We start from the raw sequence: 16,155 nt of genomic DNA, 5'->3' as shown, positions 1-16,155 counted from the left end.
ACTCATGGAAATGAAAGGCAGAAAGGTAGAGAGGCAGGAAGGAGGGAGAGGAAGGAGGCAGAGGAAAAAGGATGAACACAGACTAACTTGGAAGAGCAATGAATGGACTAAGATTTCCTGGGAGGCAGAAACTCTAGGTGGGTCAGGGACTGAGAATACAGTGAGGAGGGTAGGAGTGTGCCCTCTGCTGGTAGCTGCTGAGTGGTGCAGAGAACACCAAGTCCCCCTTCAGGCTGCCCTCTTCAGTGCAACGTGCTGACTTGTCTCCCAGGACAAGAAGATAAGGTAGAAATAGGAACTGCAGGGCTTCTGACAGGAGATTGTCATTTGATTGTGGAAAATAGACAGTCACTTTCTTCCATCCTCCTCAACCCCAACAAAAGCTGAAAACCTGGAACTATTTGTGTGCCTGGGGATGAGAGGATCCACAGCAAACAGGACATTCAGTGTTAAAATCTGGACCATCTGAGCAAACCAAAAGTGTTCATCACCCTGCTCTGAGTAGCTTCCTCTTTCTGGGAATAAAAATAACAATAGATGACATTTATTTAGCACTTTTCTCTGTGCTCTACATGTCTTGTGTCATAATATTCATACTAAATTAGGAGGGAGGTATTTATGATATAATAAAATTTATGAGCCTGGAAGAGTTCACAGATTTCCACCCTCCTTCAAAGAAATCTTTTTTCTTCTTTTTAATTTGTTCTTTTTTTTTTTTGGATTCACACTTGTACTTCTCCCTTTGAATCACACTGGAAAAAGAGGCATCAGTATTGCATTCATAATAAGATGTTCCTCGCAACACCTCTTGCTCCTGTGATATACTCCCCGTTTCCATTTCTATCTGCACGTGCTTTTCTTGCTCCTGCCGTGAGATGATTAAAATAGTAACACGAATTTCTTTGAGTATGTGTGATTTACTGTCTAAAGAAAAGTAAAGAAGAGAAGAGAAAAAAAAAATTTGAGAGCTCTGTTTTCACCTCAGTTCAGTTCAGTTCAGTGGCTCAGTCGTGTCCGACTCTTTGCGACTCCATGAATCGCAGGCCTCCCTGTCCATCACCAACTCCTGGAGTTTACTCATACTCACGTCCATCGAGTTGGTGATGCCATCCAGCCATCTCATCCTCTGTCGTCCCCTTCTCCTCCTGACCCCAATCCCTCCCAGCATCAGGGTCTTTTCCAATCAGTCAACTCTTCACATGAGGCCAAAGTATTGGAGTTTCAGCTTTAGCATCATTCCTTCCAAAGAACACCCAGGACTGATCTTTAGAATGGACTGGTTGGATCTCCTTGCAGTCCAAGGGACTCTCAAGAGTCTTCTCCAACACCACAGTTCAAAACATCAATTCTTCGGTGCTCAGCTTTCTTCATAGTCCAACTCTCACATCCATACATGACCTCTGGAAAAACCATAGCCTAGACTAGACGGACTTTTGTTGGCAAAGTAATGTCTCTGCTTTTCAATGTGCTATCTAGGTTAGTCATAACTTTCCTTGAAAGGAGTAAGCGTCTTTTAATTTCACGGCTGCAGTCACCATCTGCAGTAATTTTGGAGCCCTAAAAATAAAGTCTGACACTGTTTTCACTGTTTCCCATCTATTTGTCATGAAGTGATGGGACCAGATGCCATGAGCTTAGTTTTCTGAATGTTGAGCTTTAAGCCAACTTTTTCACTCTCCTCTTTCACTTTCATCAAGAGGCTTTTTAGTTCCTCTTCACTTTCTGCCATAAGGGTGGTGTCATCTGCATATCTGAGATTATTGATATTTCTCTCAGCAATCTTGATTCCAGCTTGTGCTTCTTACAGCCCAGTGTTTCTCATGATGTACTCTGCATAGAAGTTAAATAAGCAGGGTGACAATATACAGCCTTGATGTACTCCTTTTCCTATTTGGAACCAGTCTGTTGTTCCATATCCAGTTCTAACTGTTGCTTCCTGACCTGCATATAGGTTTCTCAAAAGGCAGGTCAGGTGGTCTGGTATTCCCATCTTTTTCAGAATTTCCCACAGTTTATTGTGATCCACACAGTCAAAGGCTTTGGCATAGTCAGTAAAGCAGAAATAGATGTTTTTCTGGAACTCTCTTGCTTTTTTGATGATCCAGCAGATGTTGGCAGTTTGGTATCTGTTTCCTCTGCCTTTTCTAAAACCAGCTTGAACATCTGGAAGTTCACGGTTCATGTATTGCTGAAGCCTGGCTTGGAGAATTTTGAGCATTACTTTACTAGCATGTGAGATGAGTGCAACTGTACGGTAGTTTGAGCATTCTTTGGCATTGCCTGTCTTTGGGATTGGAATGAAAACTGACCTTTTCCAGTCCTGTGGCCACTGCTGAGTTTTCCAAATTTGCTGGCATATTGAGTGCAGCACTTTCACAGCATCATCTTTTAGGATTTGAAATAGCTCAACTGGGATTCCATCACCTCCACTAGCTTTGTTCGTAGTGATGCTTTCTAAGGCCCACTTGACTTCACGTTCCAGGATGTGTGGCTCTAGGTCAGTGATCACACCATCGTGATTATCTTGGTTGTGAAGATCTTTTTTGTACAGTTCTTCTGTGTATTCTTGCCACCTCTTCTTAATATCTTCTGCTTCTGTTAGGTCCATACCATTTCTGTCCTCTTTTTTCTTTTTAAATTTAATTTTATTTATTTTAATTGGAGGCTAATTACTTTACAATATTGTATTGGTTTTGCCATACATCAACATTTATCTGCCACGGGTGTACATGTGTTCCCCATGCTGAACCCTCCTCCCTCCTCCCTCCCCATACCATCCCTCTGGGTCTTCCCAGTGCACAAGCCCCAAGCATCCTGTATCCTGCATCGAACCTGGACTGGTGATTCGTTTCTTATATGATATTTTACATGTTTCAATGCCATTCTCCCAAATCATCCCACCCTCTCCCTCTCCCACAGAGTCCAAAAGACTGTTCTATACATCTGTGTCTCTTTTGCTGTCTCATATACAGGGTTATCGTTACCATCTTTCTAAATTCCATATATATGCGTTAGTATACAGTATTGATGTTTTTCTTTCTGGCTTACTTCACTCTGTATAGTAGGCTCCAGTTTCATCCACCTCATTAGAACTGATTCAAATGTATTCTTTTTAATGGCTGAGTAATACTCCATTGTGTATATGTACCACAGCTTTCTTATCCATTCATCTGCTGATGGACATTTACGTTGCTTCCATGTCCTGGCTATTATAAACAGTGCTGTGATGAACATTGGGGTACACGTGTCTCTTTCAGTTCTGGTTTCCTCGGTGTGTATGCCCAGCAGTGGGATTTCTGGGTCATAAGGCAGTTCTATTTCCAGTTTTTTAAGGAATCTTCACAATGTTCTCCATAGTGGGTGTATAAGTTTGCATTCCCATCAACAGTGTAAGAGGGTTCCCTTTTCTCCACACCCTCTCCAGCATTTATTGCTTGTAGACTTTTGGATCACAGCCATTCTGACTGGCGTGAAATAGTACCTCATTTGTTTTTGATTTGCATTTCTCTGATAATGAGTGATGTTGAGCATCTTTTCATGTGTTTGTTAGCCATCTGTATGTCTTCTTTGGAGAAATGTCTATTTAGTTCTTTGGCCCATTTTTTGATTGGGTCATTTATTTTTCTGGAATTGAGCGGCAGGAGTTGCTTGTATATTTTTGAGATTAGTTGTTTGTCAGTTGCTTCATTTGCTATTATTTTCTTCCATTCTGAAGGCTGTTTTTTCACCTTGCTTATAGTTTCCTTTGTTGTGCAGAAGCTTTTACGTTTAATCAGGTCCCATTTGTTTATTTTTGCTTTTATTTCTAATATTCTGGGAGGTGGGTCATAGAGGATCCTGCTGTGATTTATGTCGGAGAGTGTTTTGCCTATGTTCTCCTCTAGGAGTTTTATAGTTTCTGGTCTTACATTTAGATCTTTAATCCATTTTGAGTTTATTTTTGTGTATGGTGATAGAAAGTGTTCTCGTTTCATTCTTTTACAAGTGGTTGACCAGTTTTCCCAGCACCACTTGTTAAAGAGATTTAACAAGTGTCTTTTCTCCATTGTATATTCTTGCCTTCTTTGTCAAAGATAAGGTGTCCATATGTGCATGGATTTATCTCTGGGCTTTCTATTTTGTTCCATTGATCTATGTTTCTGTCTTTGTGCCAGTACCATATTGTCTTGATGACTGTGGCTTTGTAGTAGAGACTGAAGTCAGGCAGGTTGATTCCTCCAGTTCCATTCTTCTTTCTCAAGATTGCTTTGGCTATTCGAGGTTTTTTGTATTTCCATACAAATTGTGAAATTATTCTTGCTCTGTGAAAAATACTGTTGGTAGCTTGATAGGGGGAGAAGGCAATGGCAACCCACTCCAGCACTCTTGCCTGGAAAATCCCATGGACAGAGGAGCCTGGTAGGCTGCAGTCCATGGGGTCGCTAACAGTCAGACACAACTGAGTGACTTCCCTTTCACTTTTCACTTTCATGCATTGGAGAAGGAAATGGCAACCCACTCCAGTGTTCTTGCCTGGAGAATCCCAGGGATGGTGGAGCCTGATGGGCTGCTGTCTATGGGGTCGCACAGAGTCGGACACGACTGAAATGACTTAGCAGCAGCAGCAGCAGCAGCAGCTTGATAGGGATTGCATTGAATCTATCGATTGCTTTGGGTAGTACACTCAATTTCACTATATTGATTATTCTGATCCATGAACATGGTATATTTCTCCATCTATTAGTGTCCTCTTTGATTTCTTTCACCAGTGTTTTATAGTTTTTTTTTTTTTAATATAGGTCTTTAGTTTCTTTAGGTAGATATATTCCTAAGTATTTTATTGTTTTCGTTGCAATGATGAATGGGATTGTTTCCTTAATTTCTGTATTTTCTCATTATTAGTGTATAGGAATGCAAGGGATTTCTGTGTGTTGATTTTATATCCTGCAACTTTACTATATTCATTGATTAGCTCTAGTAATTTTCTGGTGGAGTCTTTAGGGTTTTCTACGTAGAGGATCATGTCATCTGTAAACAGTGAGAGTTTTACTTCTTTTCCAATTTGGATTCTTTTATTTCTTTTTCTGCTCTGATTGCTGTGGCCAAAACTTCCAAAACTATGTTGAATAGTAGTGGTGAAAGTGGGCACCCTTGTCTTGTTCCTGACTTTAGGGGAAATGTTTTCAATTTTTCACCATTGAGGATAATGTTTGCTGTGGGTTTGTCATATATAGCTTTTATTATGTTCAGGTGCCAAAGAATGCTCAAACTACTGCACAATTGCACTCATCTCACACGCTAGTAAAGTAATGCTCAAAATTCTCCAAGCCAGGCTTTAGCAATGTGTGAACCGTGATCTTCAACCATGATGTTCAAGCCGGTTTTAGAAAAGGCAGAGGAACCAGAGATCAAATTGCCAACATCTGCTGGATCATGGAAAAAGCAAGAGAGTTCCAGAAAAGCATCTATTTCTGCTTTATTGACTATGCCAAAGCCTTTGACTGTGTGGATCACAATAAACTGTGGAAAATTCAGAAAGAGATGGGAATAGCAGACCACCTGACCTGCCTCTTGAGAAATTTGTATGCAGGTCAGGAAGCAACAGTTAGAACTGGATATGGAACAACAGACTGGTTCCAAATAGGAAAAGGAGTTCATCAAGGCTGTAAATTGTCACCCTGTTCATTTAACTTATATGCAGAGTACATCATGAGAAATGCTGGACTGGAAGAAACACAAGCTGGCATCAAGATTGCTGGGAGAAATATCAATAACCTCAGATATGCAGATGACACCACCCTTATGGCAGAAAGTGAAGAGGAACTAAAAAGCCTCTTGATGAAAGTGAAAGAGGAGAGTGAAAAAGTTGGCTTAAAGCTCAACATTCAGAAAACGAAGATCATGGCATTCTGTCCCATCACTTCATGGGAAATAGATGGGGAAACAGTGGAAAGAGTGTCAGACTTTATTTTTCTGGGCTCCAAAATCACTGCAGATGGTGATTGCAGGCATGAAATTAAAAGACGCTTACTCCTTGGAAGGAAAGTTATGACCAACCTAGATAGCATATTCAAAAGCAGAGACATTACTTTGCCAACAAAGGTTCATCTAGTCAAGGCTATGGTTTTTCCTGTGGTCATGTATGGATGTGAGAGTTGGACTGTGAAGAAGGCTGAGCGCCAAAGAATTGATGCTTTTGAACTGTGGTGTTGGAGAAGACTCTTGAGAGTCCCTTGGACTGCAAGGAGATCCAACTAGTCCATTCTAAAGGAGATCAGCCCTGGGATTTCTTTGGAAGGACTGATGCTGAAGCTGAAACTCCAGTACTTTGGCCACCTCATGCAAAGAGTTGACTCATTGGAAAAGACTCAGATGCTGGGAGGGATTGGGGGCAAGAGGAGAAGGGGACGACAGAGGATGAGATGGCTGGATGGCATCACTGACTCGATGGATGTGAGTCTGAGTGAACTCTGGGAGTTGGTGATGGACAGGGAGGCCTGGCGTGCTGCGATTCATGGAGTCGCAAAGAGTCGGACACGACTGAGCGACTGATCTGATCTGATGATCCTTCTATTCCTGCTTTCTGGAGAGTTTTTTTTTTTTTTTTTTATCATAAATGGATGTTGAATTTTGTCAAAGGCTTCATTTCTGTCCTTTATTGAGCCCATCTTTGCATGAAATGTTCCCTTGGTATCTCTAATTTTTGAAGAGATTCCTAGTCTATCCCATTCTGTTGTTTTCCTCTATTTCTTTGCATTGATTGCTGAGGAAGGCTTTCTTATCTCTCCTTTGCTATTCTTTGGAACTCTGCATTCAAATGCTTCTATTTTTCCTTTTCTCCTTTGCTTTTTCTTCTCTTCTTTTCATAGCTATTTGTAAGGCCTCCTCAGACAGCCATTTTGCTTTTTTGCATTTGTTTTTCTTGGGGATGGTCTTGATCCCTGTCTCCTGTACAATGTCATGAATTTCCATCCATAGTTCATCAGGCACTGTATCTATCAGATCTAGTCCCTTAAATCTATTTCTCACTTCCACTGTATAATCATAAGGGATTTGATTTAGGTCATACCTGAATGGTCTAGTGGTTTTCCCTCCTTTCTTCAATTTCAGTCTGAATTTGGCAATAAGGAGTTCATGATCTGAGCCACAGTCAGCTCCCGGTCTTGTTTTTGCTGACTGTATAGAGCTTCTCCATCTTTGGCTGCAAAGAATATAATCAATCTGATTTCGGTGTTGACCATCTGGTAATGTCCATGTGTAGAGTCTTCTCTTGTGTTGTTGGAAGAGGGTGTTTGCTATGACCAGTGCGTTCTCTTGGTAAAACTCTACTAGCCTTTGCCCTGCTTCATTCCATACTCCAAGGCCAAATTTGCCTGATACTTCAGGTGTGGGTCCCAAATACAGTAGTGTCAAATTGATCCCGACAGTTGCCTAGTTTGGCCAGCAGATGGCGCCATGCACCAGTAAGACGCTATGGCTGCTGCTGCGCAGGTTGCTTTGCAGGCTTGCATCCCATGGAGGGCTGGCGACCTTGACAAGGGATATAGACAGAACGACAAACCCCGACAAACCCCGGGAAGTGCGTGAAGGCTGAGAATGTGGAGGCAATGCAGAGTAGTGGCGGGAAATGCAGACGCTGGGATTAAACAGGATCAAAAAGCTTCCCAGTCCAAGCTCTCCCATTTTCATTTTTCTGTGGACCTTTACCTACTTGTATGTATAAAGGAGGATGTGACTTACTGATTATGTAACAGACCCCACAGTCTTCATGGAGACTAGGGCAGCCAATGGCGTAATTTAGTTGAAGTCCGAAGTCCTGAGAACCCAGGGAGTCAGTGGTGTACATCTCACTTCAAGGACAGGAGAAGATCAGATTGGAGGTCAGCTCCAGCGGTGAGGGAAGAAAAAAAGGAGGGAATTCTCTGTCTTCTGCCCTGTTTCTAGTCAGGCCCTTAACATGTTGGATGATGTCCATTCCCAGTGTGGGGGCGGGGGTGGGGGGGTGGGGGCGTAATCTTCAGAATCCACAAATCCACTGAGTCAAACATTGATCATCCAGAAACGCCCTTGCAGACTCAAAGGAATGAAAATGAACTTTACATTCCATGTGCCATTTGATTGTGAGTATTTGCCAACACACACAACACCAGATTATTTTTTCAGGGCAGGTGGAATGTTGAAGGAGGGAAGCAGAGAGAGGACTGAGGACTGGGTCATCGTGGTGGGTCTATCTACCCAGATACTGTTGAGTTCATCTCCTGGTCTCTGCAATCCCTTCTGTTCATCTCAGCTCCACCTTCACCACTCAAGCCAGGTGATGAGTGTTTCTCTTCTGGAAATATAGTCCTAGTGAGCAGAGAAGCCCTGCTTTCACTCCAGACTCACCCAGAATCAGTGTTTAATCTGGGCACTCTGTAAGCAGTCCAGCTGACATCAAATGAGGAGATATATGATGTAGTTATGTTTCAACACTGGTGATGTTAACTTGATCTCAGCTTTCTCCACTGTAAATGTATTATTTCCCTTTCAAGGCTTCTTTCCCCTGGCCAATCACCAAGTCTCAAGTCTAAACCACTCAGTTTAGAGTGACAGTTTAGGGGTGTTTCCTGGGGGCTCAGGTCAGTAGGGTGTGGGTGTCTGAAGGAGAAAATGCTCTGATGCTATTGGCTCCTGGATCTAGTGTGAGCCTGGGGCTCCAAGACAGTTCAGTTCAGTTCAGTTCAGTCCAGTTCAGTTCAGTCACTCAGTCGTGTCCGACTCTTTGCAACCCCATGAACCACAGCATGTCAGGCCTCCCTGTCCATCACTAACTCCCGGAGTCCACCCAAACCCATGTCCACTGAGTGGGTGATGCCATCCAACCATCTCATCCTCTGTCGTCCCCTTCTCCTCCTGCCCTCAATCTTTCCCAGCATCAGGGTCTTTTCCAATGAGTAAGCTCTTTGCATCAGGTGGCCAAAGTATTGGAGTTTCAGCTTCAACATCAGTCCTACCATTGAACACCCAGGACTGATCTCCTTGCAGTCCAAGGGACTCTCAAGAGTCCTCTCCAACACTACAGTTCAAAAGCATAAATTCTTTGGTGCTCAGCTTTCTTTATAGTCCAACTCTCACATCCATACATGACCCCTGGAAAAACTATAGCCATGACCAGATGGACCTTTGTTGGCAAAGTAATGTCTCTGCTTTTTAATATGCTGTCTAGGTTGGTCATAACTTTCCTTCCAAGGAGTAAGTGTCTTTTAATTTCATGGCTGCAATCACCATCTGCAGTGATTTTGGAGCCCAGAAAAATAAAGTCTGACACTCTTTCCACTGTTTCCCCATCTATTTGCCATGAAGTGACGAGACTGGATGCTGTGATCTTCGTTTTCTGAATGTTGAGCTTTAAGCCAACTTTTTCACTCTCCTCTTTCACTTTCATCAAGAGGCTCTTTAGTTCTTCTTCACTTTCTCCCATAAGGGTGGTGTCATCTGCATATCTGAGGTTATTGATATTTCTCCCGGCAATCTCGATTCCAGCTTGTGCTTCCTCCAGCCCAGCATTTCTCATGATGTACTCTGCATAGAAGTTAAATAAGCAGGGTGACAGTGCGCAGCCTTGATGTACTCCTTTTCCTGTTTGGAAGCAGTCTGTTGTTCCATGTCCAGTTCTAACTGTTGCTTCCTGACCTGCATACTAGTACTAAGGAGTCTCAGTCTATAACTTAAAAAAAAAACAAAACCCTCTCCATTTCCTCTATTATAACATTTCACCATTTGGGTATATAATCTTCATCAATATCTTATCAGTATTTCATTGACTTTTTTACTTTTGGGGGTGGCAATTGCAGAGGTTTCTCATATATCCCCTGTCCTCACACTCCATGGCTTCCCCACTACCAACATCCCTCACCAGATGATACATTTGGCACAACTGATGGATCTAGACTGACACATCATAGTCACCCAAAGTCCATAGTTTACATTAGGATTCACTCCTGGTGTGCATTCTATGAGTTTAGGCAAATGTATGACATTTCCATCATTGTGGTATCATTCAGAGTATTTCCATTGTCCTAAAAGTCCTCTGTGCTCCACCTGTTCATCCCTTACTCCCCATCTCCGCTCTCTGGCAACCATTAGTCGTTTTACTGTCTCCATAGTTTGCTTTTTTGTCATACAGTTAGCATTATACAGCATGTAGCCTTTTCAGACTACTTTCACTTAGTAATGACCATTTACATTTCCTCCATGTTGTTTCATGGGTTGATAGCATATATATATATATATATATATATATATATATATATATATATATTTTTAGTGCTGAATAATTCTCCATTGTCTGAATGAACTAGGTTAATTATCCACTCACCTATTGAAGGACATCTTGGTTGCTTCCAAGTTTTGGTAATTATGAATAAACCTGCTATATGTATTTTACAGGTTTAAAACATTTGTTTCTCTTCCTTTAAAGTTAAACATATAATGAACCATTACTTCTAATATGCATGCAAACCAGACTGAATAGGTACCTCCTTCCTTTAACTTCATGCTTTCTCCATGTTTACATTAATTATTTTTATATTAACATATTCATTTTTTCCATCTTCCATTTATTTGAACAATTTAGGGAAAGGTAATAAAACATAAAAATGGATCTACAAAGAAGTGCCATCACAACACAGAGATGGTTGTTCTGTGGAAACTGAACATGTTGACTGATAGGCAGAGATGGATGGCAATGCTTGATAGTCAGTTGCTGGATGAAAGTCTAAATTTGAAATAAGAATAGTGATTTGATGGTAGCGAGGAAAAGTTGCAGTCCTATAGGACATACAGATGTGTACTAGAAATAGTCTGGCTGTTGTTTAAAGAGTAAAGACTCAAGTCACCTGGACATTGAAGAATGATAACTGACACACACATACTCCCCACTTGGTAAAAGGGAGAAAACTTTTGGCCCAGAATCTGGTCTTTGTTTACAGAGTGGCATTTCTCACAGGATGCAAGCAGGTGGTACCTTATAGTTTAATTCTGAACTTTGCATGTATACACGACATGGGGTTAAATGTACCCTTGCAGACCAGCTCATTTGAAGAGGTGGCACCTCAGGCTTTCTGATGAAAACTCCCAGCTTTGGGCCAAAGGCCAACTTGCCCTTTCTCATTTGCTTCTTATCCAAAGCTACTGCCTTATCTTGCATCCACAGAAATATGACATGAACTGACAAATATAACTTAAAAAATTTTTGTAGTAGTCATGTTAAAACATAAAAAGGAACAAATGAAATTGATATCAGTAAGATATTTTTAAACCAGTTTGTCCACAATAATATCATTTCAACATATAATCAATGTGACAAATCATTAATGAGAGAAAAATATTTTTACACTGTCTTTGAGATCCATTGTGTATTGTATACATACAGCACACCTCAATTTTGACCAGATGCATTTGAAGTCCTCAACTGTATTGGACAACCCAGGGTTTACAGTGTTATTAGTTAGGACTTCTATGGGTGCAAGGGAGTGAATACATTTCTCAGTAATTAGAAGGATGGTTCTGGTAGGTGTCTTAGTTTGGGTTCCCCAGTAGCAGACCCTGAGACAAGGATTTGAGTGGAAGTGGAAGTAGTTTATTTTGGGAGTGATCCCAGGAAAACACATTTAGGGAGTTGAAAAGTGATATACAGAAGGAAGGAAGTCAATAAGGAGTGTGTTAACAAGCAAGTTACAGCTTGTGCTACTGGACTCCTTCTTGCTGGGCCACCATGGGAGAGGGAATTGCTTCAACTGACGGGCAAGGCATTTGGGTATCTATCCACCACCTCCCCATCGAGCGGTGGTTGAGGGTTGAATCCAGGTGTTTTGGCTTATATTGTACATGGCCCCAATGTGCTTGACAAGCAGAGTGAGCTGCCTTAATTCTGGAGGAATGTCAGAGGATAGGAGCTGGAACGTGACAGTTTCTGCCCCAGCAGGTCACACCTTTCAAGGAGGGATCCTGCCAGTCTCAGGAGCCCTGGAGGCCTGATGCCAAGACTCTCCTTTACATCACTCATCCTCTTTACTTATCCTGTCCCTGATTCTGGATCAGTCTTGCCACACAGTAGGTGTTTAATAAATAGCTGTTGATTTTCCTTTGGGTACCTGTTTTATTCTTTTAGGCATGTGTGTGCATGCTAAGTCACTTCAGTCATGTCTGACTCTGTGACCCTATGGATGTAGCTCGCCAGGCTCCTCTGTCCATGGGGTTCTCCAGGCAAGAATGCTGGAGTGGGTTGCCATTTCCTCCTCCAGGGGATATGCTTGACCCAGGGATCAAACCTGCATCTCTTATGTCTCCTGCATTGGCAGGTGGGTTCTTTAACACCAGGGCCACCCGGGAAGCTCTTTTATTCTTTCGGGCCTCTTCATGTAAATGGGGCACATAGCTAACAGCAGTCAAGGGTCATATCCTTATAACTCCCTCACCAGAAAGGAAAGTGAGGTTTTACCCTTTCTAACTCCAGGAAAAACAAAAGAAAACAAAAACAAAAAAGAACAACAACAAAAATATCCTCAAGGAAGAAAGCCAGTTGGCCTGACATGGGCCTTGAGTTTATCTCTGGGCCAAACCCTTTGTTCACAGACATAGCATGTTATTATTGGCTAGATTTGAATGAGATGTCCATTCCTGAGGTTATGGAGGTGGATATATTATGGGAAGGTGGAGTGACAATGAAATTTTAACCATATTCAGACTATGGATACTTTCTGGAATGTATTTAAATTGTGAATCCCATTTGTCCTGATAGAAAAATGCTTGAAAACCAGCACTGTCTCAGCTGAACCATTTTAGTACTGCTCTTATATCTGCTGCAGATTTAATGCTTGATGCTTTGACTATTTGACAGAGATACTGTAGATCATTGAATAATTTATAGCTCTGTTCAGTTCAATTGAGTCTCTCAGTCGTGTCCAACTCTTTGTGACCTCATGAATTGCAGCACGCCAGACCTCCCTGTCCATCACCAACTCCCGGAGTCTACCCAAACCCATGTCCATCGAGTCAGTGATGCCATCCAGCCATCTCATCTTCTGTCATCCACTTCTCCTCCTGCCCCCAATTCTTCCCAGCATTAGGGTCTTTTCCAATGAGTCAACTCTTCATGTGAGGTGGCCAAAGTATTGGAGTTTTAGCTTCAACATCAGTTTTCACAGTTATAAATTTGCATCATATGTCCCTGAGGTTTGTCTAGGAATGAATCAAGTCCAACAAGATTGAATCTCTCATTAGATGCTGTCTGATCATTCTCATTAGAATCAATGGCTGGCTGCATTAACTCAGCATAATGTTCATCCATGTTATAGCATGCATCAGTATTTTATAAAATGCCAAATAATATTCCATAGCCCGTAATACCATGTTTTATCTGTCCATTTATCAGTTTATGTACCCTTGGATCACCCTGCCTCCAATTCATTTTTTCCTTTTATGAATAGTGCCACTATGACATTCATATGTAAGTTTTCATGTGTACATGGGCTTCATTTATCTGCCTAGGAGTAGAACTGCTGGATTATGTGGTAACTTTGTGGCTGTACCCCTTACGTTCCCACTAGCAATGTATGAGAGTTCCAATTTCTCGACATCCTTTCCAACACTTGTTATTTTCTTGTCTTTTAGTTATAGTACTGAACGTTTAAGATCAGAAAACATGTGCAGATATAGACCTTAATACATCTTCTCTGTGTTTGTAAGCTCCATGCCTGGCCTTGTGGTCATGTAGCTAGAAGGCATTCACTAAACATTTCTTAAGTGAATGGAAACCTTTTTATTTTTATGTTGTTTTAGGTTTTAGAAAGTGCATTCACCAATTATGAGACTCACAATAAACTTATAGGAAGTATAAAGAGTGGCAATTTCCCATTTTAAACCTGAGATAGGTTAGGTCAGAAAGGTTAAGTAATAAGTGAAGCATGCAAAGCTCTGGTCCCCTGGCTTCATGTCGAGTCTTCTCTATACAATTCAATGCTGGATTTTACCATCTCTTCTGAATATCATATTAATGTTCAGAAAAGAATGCTGAGAAGTTTCCAAAGATCTTAGTTAAAAGTAAAAAAGACAGTAGAAGCTGAAGGGACTGAGTGTATTTGACAGTTTGGAGATGCCAATTATGTTTCTGAGATAATTGTGGGGACTGGAGAGAATAGTCTGGGGAAGGCTGATAAGGGAAGTCTCTAGGCTTCCAGCTTCAGCAAGAGATTTAAGAGGACTGTAAATCAGGTGAAGTCAGGTTATGTAGACTGTAGATTGCATTATCTCAGAAAGAGCTAACACCAGAAAGTAGGTAATTGTTACAAATTTCAGCTCTGTTTTCATTTTTTGCAACAGAAAATTTTAAACATGCATGAAATAACAAAAAAGATAGTATAATAAATCCTCATAATGCCCATTGATAGAAAATGATCAACATTCTGCCATTCTTACAAGTTGACTTGTAAAAAATATTTGAATACATCAAGGCTTTCTTTAATATCATTTTCCCTCCAGCTTTATTGATGAATAAATGACAATTAAAAATGTAACTATTTAAGATACAACCTAATGACTTGATACACATATACGCTCAGTTGCTAAGTCACGTCAGACTCTCTGCAACCCCATGGACTACAGAAAATACTCACCACAGCCCAAGGCAATCAACATAGCAGTCAATTCACACCTTAACCATTTTCCTTTTTTGTTTTTAATGTTGAGAACTTCCAAGATCTCTTCTCGTATAAAGTTGAAATTTCACAGTACATAATTGTTGACTGGAGCCACATTTCTGTATACCAGTTCTCCAGAACTTACTCGTCTTTTGTAACTGAAGCCAAAAGACATTAAAAAGGAAAATTATCAAAGAATATCAACATGATCTTGTAATAAGCTCCACAAATTTTGATCTTTCTTCATTTAGGGTGGAAGGGAAGAAAACTGCTGAGCTGGTAAGATGGCCACACAAATAGCTACACACTTATGGGTGGGAGCCCAACGTTTTGTTCATTCAGTCCTGCAGTCATTCATTCATTCAAACAGCACATTCTAGGCAGTTTTGCTGCACACTGTCCATGCACCAGTGAGATAGTCATGCTGGACTTGGGCTTGAGTCCAAATCAGGATTCATCATTTACTGATTCAAAGACCCTGGACAGATGCTGTCCTTGAGCCTCATCTTTCTTATCCATAAAACAGGGATAATACCTTGCTGAATAGGGTGTTGTTAGAGTTAAAGGTGAGGGAAGTTCCCCAGAAATATGCATGACCGGTGTTCTGTAACATATGCCACTGTTACTTGTCTAGGCCCTGAGCTCATGATGAAAGACATCATGAGACAGCCTCTCTCTCCTCAAATTTCCTTTTCCCAGTCTACGAGGGCAGCAACAAGCTCACAGAGGTTCCCTGCACAATGCAGCATGTAAGATGCCAGAAAGCTGCCCCCATTAACACCAGGCATTCATCTTCCAAAATCATCTGAGTTCTTCTTTCTGTTACTTTTCATTAGGTCTTGCAGCTCTACAAACATAATCTGTGCTAAACCCTGTTGTTGTCCGAGGTCAAAAAATCTATTGGAGTTTGGAGCAAAGAAAGGTTTATTGCAAGAGTCAAGCCAGGAGTTCATGCTCAAAAAAATGCAAACTCCCTGATGGATTTCACGGGAGAGTTTTTACAGGGAAGGTGAGGGAGAAAGTGCAGTGTAGGTTTCCCTCATTATTCTCTGATTGGTTGATGATGAGGTAACAGGGTCGTGTCACGGGGTTTAACATCTTCAGTCCTCAGGCTCCAGATGGTGTGGGGGCTCCCTGCTCATGGTCATCATGCAGTTAACTTCTTCCATCTGGTAAGGGTTTTAGTATCTGTAGAACAACTCAGGAATGTGCATCAGACACTGTCATCTATATGATCTAAATCCTTCAGGGAAGGACTAAAGATTTTGTGATTGCTCTATGGCTGAGCTATGGTTTAATATTTTGTTGTTGTTGTTACTACACATTCATATTCTTTCAATCGTTAATTCTTGAGCCAGCCTCCTGTGGCTCATAGGAGGCCTGGAGATTAAAGCTTTTCTCCAAGCAAGAGGGACTTCTCAGGTGGTTCAGTGGTAAAGAATCCACCTGCTAATGCAAAGAGAAGCAGGATGCAGGCTAGATCCATGGTTCAGGAAGA

The sequence above is a fragment of the Bos indicus x Bos taurus genome, chromosome 12 (genome assembly GCF_003369695.1).
Source record: "Bos indicus x Bos taurus breed Angus x Brahman F1 hybrid chromosome 12, Bos_hybrid_MaternalHap_v2.0, whole genome shotgun sequence".
Classification (NCBI taxonomy): domain Eukaryota; kingdom Metazoa; phylum Chordata; class Mammalia; order Artiodactyla; family Bovidae; genus Bos; species Bos indicus x Bos taurus.
This window is presented reverse-complemented; position numbering follows the sequence as displayed.